General features: G+C 34.4%; 2 long non-coding RNA genes across 2 annotated transcripts; both read right to left on the reverse strand.

Annotated features, from left to right (window-relative positions):
• Nucleotides 1-6,985: 6,985 nt before the first annotated feature.
• Nucleotides 6,986-8,550, reverse strand: LOC109583267 (uncharacterized). The gene is made up of 6 exons (XR_002185439.1): nt 8,308-8,550; nt 8,098-8,234; nt 8,000-8,051; nt 7,829-7,930; nt 7,678-7,770; nt 6,986-7,092 (listed from the first exon to the last, which is right to left on the reverse strand). It is a non-coding gene; the product is annotated as an uncharacterized LOC109583267 (long non-coding RNA).
• An 865-nt stretch (nt 8,551-9,415) lies between these two features.
• Nucleotides 9,416-9,762, reverse strand: LOC109583277 (uncharacterized). Its single transcript, XR_002185443.1, has 3 exons — nt 9,677-9,762; nt 9,560-9,631; nt 9,416-9,511 (listed from the first exon to the last, which is right to left on the reverse strand). It is a non-coding gene; the product is annotated as an uncharacterized LOC109583277 (long non-coding RNA).
• Between the last annotated feature and the right edge of the window lie 630 nt (nt 9,763-10,392).

Consider the following 10,392-nt stretch of genomic DNA (forward strand, 5'->3'; position numbering starts at 1 on the left):
GCCAAAGTACAGTAAGTCAGTAACACAAAGCTATTACAAATGCTATATAAAATACTCATTATGGTAAAAGTATTGTACTTACAGCTGGACCGAGGCACCTCTGTCACTTCACAAAGATTAAAGTTCCTGTTGCCAATAAACAACTTGTAAGGGCAAGCAACAAAACCAGAAGTCAAAGTACAGCCTGGTAGTTGCTTTTACTATAGCTAGATAAAATACTTATATTGTCGAGAATGTATTGTACTTACAGCTGGACCAAAGCACTTTAGCCACTTTACGAAGTTCAACAAACAGCCTCCAGCTACTTCTTGCCCTTGCCACTTGGACTTCTTGGTCGAGGCTCTAAGCATGCGCACTGCAAAGTTATAAAGTCATGCATGATGGTGAAATATTTCATGGGGCGGAGCTATCACACCCACATACAGCTATCAGGTAGCATATACTTAAAAATGGTAGTATAGAGTACCCATGGCAACTACGCTGATTCGAGCAACACTGAAGGCCACTAAATGAGCTTACTAAGTAAGTTGAGGTTTTAAAGTAGTTTGACAAAAAATTATATATTGCGTGAAGTTGTCAAAGCGTTATTATAATCAGTGTTGTTTATTTTGCTGTTATTAAAATAAATTATGCTACTAACTAAATAGTCTTGCCCCAATTATGCCAAATCTTCAAATATTAATATAGTAACCGGATGTACACCAACTGTTGAATGGAGCCTAATGTACAACAAATTTTGGTAAATTAACTATAAATAAATTTGCAAAGTAAGGTCTTAGCATGCCTTGTGTTTGTGGGGCAGGCTTGAGGATGAAGGGATGACTGAAATGCAGTACAGTGTATATCATTATAATATGGATGCAAATGCAACACTGATGCCAGCTATAAGCTTTGTTATACCATTACGCTGCTACACAAATCATTCGAATAGTAGTATTAATGTTAGCCTGCCACCTAATTAAGCAACAATACATAACTATTTAAAACCCTTCTCAGCATTACGTTTATTCAAAGTACAATAGATTGTTGTAATTGCTGTGTCACTAAATGCTTCCATTTAACTAACTATAGCACAAAGTTACTGCTTTATACCATTATGCCTGCTGTTCCAAACTGATTATAATTTATTCATACTATGTTATTTTTTATAGTAATTATTACTCATTGAGACTTATTCATAAATATTGGAATTGATATGGTCAAGAGGGCACTGCTGTTGATATAATGCGCAGCTAGATCATAGTACCGTGATCATGTTTTCTTGTATGAATTAAGATAAGTAAGCTAAATTTTAGGTCAGTATAACAGTTTTAAATTGCAGTGACACATCAGGCTGGAAAAATATTTAACTTCTCGTGGCATTGCCTCTCAAATTGGATTTTTACTCAAATGCTTATAACACTTCAAAAAGCATTTTAAAACAGCTGCTATGGTTGTAGACAAATCCTTGTCATTTAAATCAGTTATCATAAGACTATAATTCATTGGTCTGTGTCTAGTTTACACAGCAAAAGCAGCAGCCTTTGTATGTTTACAGGCAAATTAATGCATTGCCCTCTTGACCATATATTCTAATTAATTATGAATAAGTCTTATAATCCCATGCCAATTGCAGCTTTTTATGTCCCTAGCCTTAATGTTATATATCCATGGTTTCCCATAAGGCATACTAAGTGATCTAAAATGAGTTGACAAGCATTGCTTGTACAAAGACATATGCATTACTACATTGTATGTGTACATGTACAAGCATGTCTTAACCGTTCAGCGCCGAATGACGTTTCTGTACATCAAAGGCACGCATGTATTGTAGTACACATGACGTACTTCTACATTGCACAGCAACAGTAAGCTACAGCAAGGGTGTTTATATTCCTGTCTTACATCTCTTGAACTCCTACATCAATTGTAAACCTTCTACAACTATAAACAATAGTCTTTCTCGACTTCAGCAATGAGAGTATTTTATTTTACAAGGAACAACAAAATAAAATTAATATTATCAGATGGCAGCTCTTTTCACTGCAGAGGAAGTGCTCCAGTTGCTTACGACAGATAATGATGATGTACTAGAACATTTTGATTTTGAAAGTAATGATGAGCTTGAATTCAACAACTATGATGAGTAAGGAAAAAAATATAGTTGCATAAAGTGAAGAATACCTGATGCAGGGCAAGTAATGGTGAGAATGATGAGAATGCAGGAGTAGTACCAGTAACTCAAGCACTACCTATGACACCAGAACAGGGACCAATAAATCCAATACCAGTGCCCGTAATGGACCAGCCAGTATCTACAAAGTAAGGAATACTTTTGAATTATATACATAATGCAAATACTAATAATTATAATGATACTAATTATACATAAAAAAATATAACAATAAAGAAGTAACAAAACAATGAAACATCATTTTACAAAAATAACATAATCATGCAATATTATAATAAATGAAGGATACCAAATCTATGCTATACCGTATAGGGGGTAATTTGGACAGGATTAAATTTGGCAAATTTGGTGTTTTGATACACATTCGCCAACATAAAACCCCGCCATTTTGAGCCATTATACACGTGCTCAATGGGATGTGGCCACAAATTTGCCAAATTAATATTTTTAATCACCAAAATGTAGCAATTTGCCAAATTTCAGCCTCTTCAAATTACCTGCTATATGGTAGCTCTTACAACAATAATTATGCAACAATTTTTTTTTGAAAAAATCATTGCTTATAGTATCAGTGGACAGATGAGCTTGAACCTGTGTATGTCCAGGAATTTGACCAACCAACAAGAATAGCTGTTCCTATACCAAACACTGTCAGGGAGGCATTTGAACTAATATTTGACCACACACTAGTTCAGCACCTAGTGACAGAGACAAATTGATACGCCGGATCAGTAATGGGAGATTAGAAGTATGACAAGTGGCAGAAAGTAGGGGTGAATGACATTTACGCCTACTTTGGGGTCATAATTACGATGGGTCTTGTGGACCAGCCATCAATTCATGACTACTGGAGCAGGGATTCTCTTTTCAACTGTCCAGCAATTGCTGAAAGAATGACTAGGGACAGATTCCTTGAGATACATAGATATCTTCATTTTGTTGACAATGAGAGAGTGAGCCAACCAAACATTCCAGGGTACGACCGCCTTTGTAAGGTACAACTTGTCCTAGAAATGATAGAGAATTAGGGAATGTGCAATAGATGAGGCAATGGTACCTTACAAGGGCAGGTCATCCCTAAAACAATATACATGTATATGGTTATCGATCTACATGTATGTTACATCACTAGTACAAATTAAATGTTAAAAGGTATGTACATTAATGACTGGCTAAAAACTATTCATTTTACTAGATCTAAAGCTATGAATTTTTGCAAGAATTAGATCATGAGGGTGTCAATACTAGGAGGTCTAAATGTTTGAAGAGACGCTTGTACTATAATAAGGTAATGTAGTTATTTTATTAAATTCACATTTGTGACTGTGTAATTGTAAATTAATAGGGGCCAAACTTTGTTTGGCACATAGATGGATAAGATAATTGACCCCTTATGAATTAGCTATACCCATTTGTATTGATGGGGGTAAGTAATTAAATGTATAATACTTTTGTTATTTGGATTCTTTCATCATTTTTTCAAGGAAAATTTTGTGGTTAAAAGTTACACCTACTAACCATGACCCCAAAGTGGTGTGAAGATTTTATTTAGAATCAGTTAAAGAGATTGGCGGTATGAAGTAGAAATTATTTTAAATTGACTTCCAGTGAGGTAGTCTGAAGTATTTAAGGTCACACTACGGTACAAAGATCTGTGTAATAGCATCAATACACATTGCTTTTCATTTGGCTGACAGTACTGGACTAAGCCAAAGTACACATATATATGGATCGTTGAGGAGGAACATGGTTGGCATTCATAGTCGTGTTATTCAATTGTAATGGTGTAATAGAGAATAGAAAGCTGGTGGTTACAACTATGACGACTTAAAACTTCATGGTGGATGAATTTGTTATAAGTACTTAACATCTTAGTCTTACTATATTTTATTATTAGCTGCTAATGGTCTTAAAGATTGTAACTGTTTTGATAGCTCTCAAAGGCATGAGTTAGTTTCTGATGAAGTATATCATTTTGATAAATTTTTACTTAAGTATGCAGTGTCATACTGTATGGCACATACATGTATACTGGAAAATGAATTGAATGAGTTCACTGACAAATGGAATTCTCATAAGATATGGAAAAATTTGAAAACATTACTACCATCAGGGATTCCAAATGATTTGTATGACCTACCACAAGTAAATGGTTAGTAAAACAGAATAGTGTGATAATTAAGTAATTGTCTTTAGGTGTCCATGATCACTTGCTACCAGTTAATACTGCAGTATGGGTATATGCCATGGATAAAAAGAGTAAAAAGAAACCTCGGTTTATCCTTACAGCTTTGAACATGAAGCTAATAGGATATTGGCAAGGCAATTTAGTATCACAAGGGTGACATCACAGCAGAGAATTGTGAGTGTGTACAAGTGTTTCATTGATAATATATAAAATGGTTCTTTGATTAATGATATAATGATAATTGTGTAAGTGAATTGTCAAGCAAGTTACATTTCTTATTTATTATCACTTTCTGCATGCCATAGTTGCAAAACCTATCTTGTTTTAAACACATTCACATTTTCGTTAGTATAAATATGGCTTGCCGTGGGTCTTTTGCGTGTACCTTTGTAAAAATTTGTAATGTTATCAAGAATATTGCACAATCACTATCACTAACTTCTTCATTAGTTCTATTTTCCTGAATTCAGTTATATTCTCACAGCAGTCTTCAGTATGATTGACCTTAAGTAATTATAGAATGTACACAATAAATTAATCAATAATGGATTTACTAACCAATTCATGATCTTCACGAGATTTACAATTAGGTATAAGACCTGTGTAAACCTCTAATGCTAACAAATAAAAAACCAATAAAAATAGTAACTTACCACAAAAATATATGCATCGCATAAAGGTAAAATTTTTCCAGATAACAGTTTAGGAGGGAAATATCGATTTTTACTGGCTATTAAGGGAGCTGTAATAAGGTTACATCCTGATTCTGATTTTGGGATCACCAGAGAGCAATCTTTGTCAAATAATATATTGCTACTGTGCAGTAAAATTTTATCATCAATACCGTATGAGTAACAATCGATTCAATGTCTTCATGAATAATTGGTTTGTCACCAGCATGTAGATAAGCCACTCCTCTAAACATGTCCTTTAAAATTAAAATACAAATTCCTCATTGTAAGTAAGATCAACCTATATACATGTGCTTAAAAGTGAAGTATAATAACATTTGATATGCACATACTGTTACTGAGTAAATCCAAGAATGTAGCAATAAACAAGTGCTTTTAGCTTTGGGGAGAAGCAGTAGCCCATTATTTCCAAGATAATTGGATGACGAAATCAAATGCCAAATTTTAAATATAAACTTTAATAATCATAAATGTACTTCATCAAAGCTTGCAGTTCATTTTGAATTTGTCTTGCTTCAGAGCTTCCTTTACCTATTGCTTCAATACCTTCCTATAGCATTAATGTATGTTCCATTTCCTTACAATCGGTGTATAAAACTAACCTTAGTCAAAATTTTCATAGCAGACTTGGTACCATAAGTTCTAAGATTGCTTAACACTTCCATATCCACCTCTGCCTATTTCATTAGTTTTATCTAGGTAACTGGTTAGTGGCTCTCATAACTTTCTCCATTGTAAATTGAAGAGAATGAACTATAGAAATGTATCATATAAAATTATAGCACGATTACTGCCATGCCCGTTTCAAGTTGGTGAGGAATAGATAAAATGTCATACTTGGGAGAACTACTCTGCACTAGTAGCCAAAGAGCAATGATGTATTTCTTCTTCAGTTACAATTACATCAGCATTAATGGGTACAATTGAAACATCTAAAATTTAAAATTAATAAAAAATATGTAAAATTTAAGTATACCTTCAGTTGGCTTGTATGAAATATCAAAATGAACTAAACCTTTCATAAACCCATCAACGTAAACTGTGCATTTGAAAAGAAATGGCTCACCATTATAAATGATAAATGTGGAAGGGTACTTCATGAGTGAGTTGTTTATACATTGCCATTTGTATATACAATGAGGATGGAATCTACTACGAGCAACAATAGGAACCACTTACTGTGTTTACACTAGCTTCTTTAACTGAGCCAGCTGTTTCATGTCATAGTGTAAACAGTAACCAAACTGAGCTCAAGAGAGCTGGGCCAAACCAGGCCAGCATGGTTAGTACAGCAGGGCCAGCTCAGTCTGGTTCAGCACAGTTTGGCCCACTTATGTAGTGTAAACGCAGCATAAGTCTAGTTACTCAATACCACATATGAGTGCTATAGATCTAATAAATTGGGTGCTGCTAAAACCCGTAGCCGGAGTCGGAGATTAGTGCTAAAAACCGAAGCTAGAGACGGGAGCCGGAGATGAGTCTTAAAAACTGGAGTTTGGAGCTGGGGATGAGTGCTAAAAACCGGAGATGAAATTCCGGAGACAACTGCATTATTGAGTGGCTATATGCGAGACTATAATAAACTGAAAGCATAGATGCTGCACTATATAATATTATGCTGAGACAGTGTATCCACAAGAATCTCTTGTCGTTAGCTACAAGCCCACAACAGTACTAGAAGTAGCTCAAGCCCTTGCCTCCTAATTAAGTTCTAATTATATGCAGCTACCCGCATAACTGATCAGTGGAGCACTGATACCACCGGCACAATCAAGATGGCCTCGCCATGCAGTGGGGCATTCGAGACAGTGGCTACTGGCTACCTCCACAGTGCCAGGCTCTCCGTAGCATGCATAAAAGGACTTATAAAAATGTAAAAGTTGAAGTTGCTATTGATTCATGTAAATAATAATAAAAATCAAAACTATAATTATGCACTATAGTTATTAATCGAGTCACAGTAATTTTTTTGACTTAAAACAATTAACAGCTTCTGTATAATTAAGCTTGTATTTCTCCATGATGAGTAAAATCAGTGACTGTGATTAAAGAATATAATTGCTGATTCAATATACCGTAGGTCGGGATATATTTGCAGCTGCAATTATTCGCTGTCTTAAAAAAATTTAATACAAAACCATGGTAACTGTTACAGCGTTGCTATGACAATAAGACTATTGTTTAGTGTTCAGCTATTTATCTGTTCTTTAGCAGCTTTACTGGAGCCATTCATCAATAGCGAGTCCTTCTCTATCTGTTAACTTCTTGTACGGACTGCTATCTCAGAGTTCTTTCAGCCTCTTCGCTGCAAATTGTTGCTGGTCCACGTGGTGGTGATAATAAACCACACTCAAGTCAATAAACAATAAGTAGAATGGGCGGAGAGTCCCAAAATGCGGCAAGACATTAGTTCTGTAAAGAACCAGTAAAAGCAGCACCAAAGAGACCAATGCTTAGTAGCACAAGAAGAACAACAGCACAAGAACACTGCAGCAAGGTGCTTACCTTCAATATCATGCTGTTTTCAATTAAAATAACACCTCGGATTCCATTGTTTTTAATTGAATTTTTTATGACAGCGAATATATCCTGACCTATGGTAGATTACTGAAAGTAAAACATACTTCTGGCCACATTTTTGTGTTGGAAAGTATTGTAACTGGTTTTTGCAGTATGTCTCCTTCAATGCCCATAAGATAGTACTGAATTTCAAACACCTATTAATTTTATAATGAAACTAAGTAAGACAAACGAACAAAAAAATACATTACTCACCATGTCATCTAATTGCAGTGGCCTGATATCATTTAAGTCTTTTCTTTTTACTTTTACTTTGCTGTACTCAATTTCAGATCAATAAATCTTTCAATTGTAAGACTAAAAATGTGGAAACATGTACACGTACATGGAAAAGCATATGGAGGCTACATGGATGCACACATATACCTCTCTCTTTTTAAGTGTACTTCTGATGAAGTTTCTGCTAAATGTACAGTTACTATAATATAATTAAAAATCAAAAGTGATGCTTCTGAAATAGATACTTGTCATTCCTAGTACGATCCAAAAATGGGAAGTGACTAATGTAATATTCTAGTCCCAAATCACAATCAATGTCACAGATATCATAGTGGCTCGTTTATAAAATCAGAGACTAGAAGCACTTTTCCTTTCGGATCCTCTATAGCATGATAAAAATTATGACAAAAGATCATGCATATAACTGCTTTAATGCAATAATAATTATTAATTACTTTCAAATAGAGGATTAGATTCGAAGTTGGTCAATATTTCATCAAAGGCTATGAACATTCATAATAATAAACATTTCAAAATGTAGATGAACATTAATTGCCATCAGCCACATTATTCTTTTTACTCTGAAAATCACTATACACTTGTGGGAAGAGTTCATTCAATGCTTCTTCATCCACATCCTGAGCCAATGACAGACTACATACATACATACATTAAATTTAAGTATAAGCTATACAGTCATCTTATAATACATGTACGTGATATTGATAATCCAATCCTTTAATGAACTGATAGATTTTCCAAAAGAACGAGCAATTTTCTGCAAATAAAATTAACATTTGACAATATTAATAAGAATTTATACCTTGCACAATGCTTTAATAGAATCATTACTGGCCTCATTATCCACCTAATGATTGGGATAAAATCACATATAATAATAAATGCCAATAGTTGCTTTATGCATATACATGAAACTGAACTTCATGTACTTTCCAGTGATTATACTGCCTTTTCTTCTTGCCACTTACATTTGGATTTGCTAAAGCAACTACTTTTCTGTATACATACATGTTACAAGTACATGTAGGTTATTCTAAACTTATGAACGGCTCACTTAAATGTACAAACAGCCTGCTGATTGAAGTAACATTTCGTTTAATTATAAACGACAATCTCTTCTGTATTAGCTATAGCTGTCTATGATGAACAATGATAAAAGTATTTATGATGATAAGGCATTCACCGTAAAAAACTCATCAAAATTTGGGCAAATGATCATGTAAATATAGCTGCTTCTGTATAAAAAGTGTATTTGAAACAATGGTAATACACCAAAAAGCTACCTGTATTATAGAACAAGGATTCAACTTATCAAATTGTGCTACACTTTTTGCCTCACTACATGCTAAAATTTCCTTGTATCCTATTATTTCAATTGCTCCATAATATAGCAACAAAAGCATAATTTCAATTACAAATGCATAGCTGTAGCTCCATACCTCATCAAATGTCTCCTTTTGTTCTTGTTCGTAACAAAACAGTGTCAAAAAGTAAAGTGCATACTAAAAACAATGTATATATTAAAAATAACATGATGCCGCATTACTTTTTCTGATAAAGGAACAGGTTTCAGAAGTTCCTCCATGTCCTTACAAAACAAGTTGATTGTGCCCACTGAAAGAATCACCTTGTTTTTGTCTCCTAGTAAATTTAGAATAAAAGTATTTCAAATCACAGAGAGTGTACCTCTTTCACATTGCTTATTGAAATTTTGTCGCTCTGAATTCATAGATGCATTTCAGGCAGTAGGGATAATATCTAACAAATAATAAAAGCTATGGGCAAAGCTCAAATAATAAATACCTTGAGAATGGTGTGGTGTTGATGTTGTCTCAATGACATAGTAAGCAAACCCACCTTTGTGATTTAGATGTTCGTTTTGTAGTGGCTAAAAATACGTGTGCAATCCATCATAATAGTATTTTTTCCCTCTCAAAACTATCACAGCTGTGTAGTGTCCTGGACTATGCATGGAAAACCCACCAAGGATATAGTTCTTATTAAAGACTTTTATAGTCATTGGTAAGGTAAGCAGTGCTTCTCCAATGAGCGAAGCAATAGAAAACGGAAGCAACCACGGAGACTTGGAAACAAAGCGTGCTTCTTTCACAAGTAGCTGACCCGTACAAACATAAACATGTACATCAATACCACTTTCCACATCCATTTTGCTGCTGACTTCAAAACATGATTGTTTTCTTGGCATTGTCTTAAAATCTGCTCCGCAATATCCAGCAAAAAAAAATTGGGCTACAGGAAACTGATTATCTACTTGATCACTGTAAGCAAATTTATCATTAAGATTGAAACCACATGGAAATCTATCAGTGTCACTTTTTGGACAATCTGGTAAGCAACAACGTAAAGCCAGGTGAACTTTCCATACATTAGAAAAAGCAGTTAAACAGTTGGCATACTCAGATCCATAGCAATCGAATAAAGTGCCTTTCCTTGGAAAACCAATGACTGAATTTAGATGGTCCAACATCAATTCCTTTCCGCCAACAGCATCGCCCTTT

The sequence above is a fragment of the Amphimedon queenslandica genome, unplaced genomic scaffold (assembly GCF_000090795.2).
Source record: "Amphimedon queenslandica unplaced genomic scaffold, v1.1 AMPQUscaffold_13518, whole genome shotgun sequence".
NCBI lineage: Eukaryota > Metazoa > Porifera > Demospongiae > Haplosclerida > Niphatidae > Amphimedon > Amphimedon queenslandica.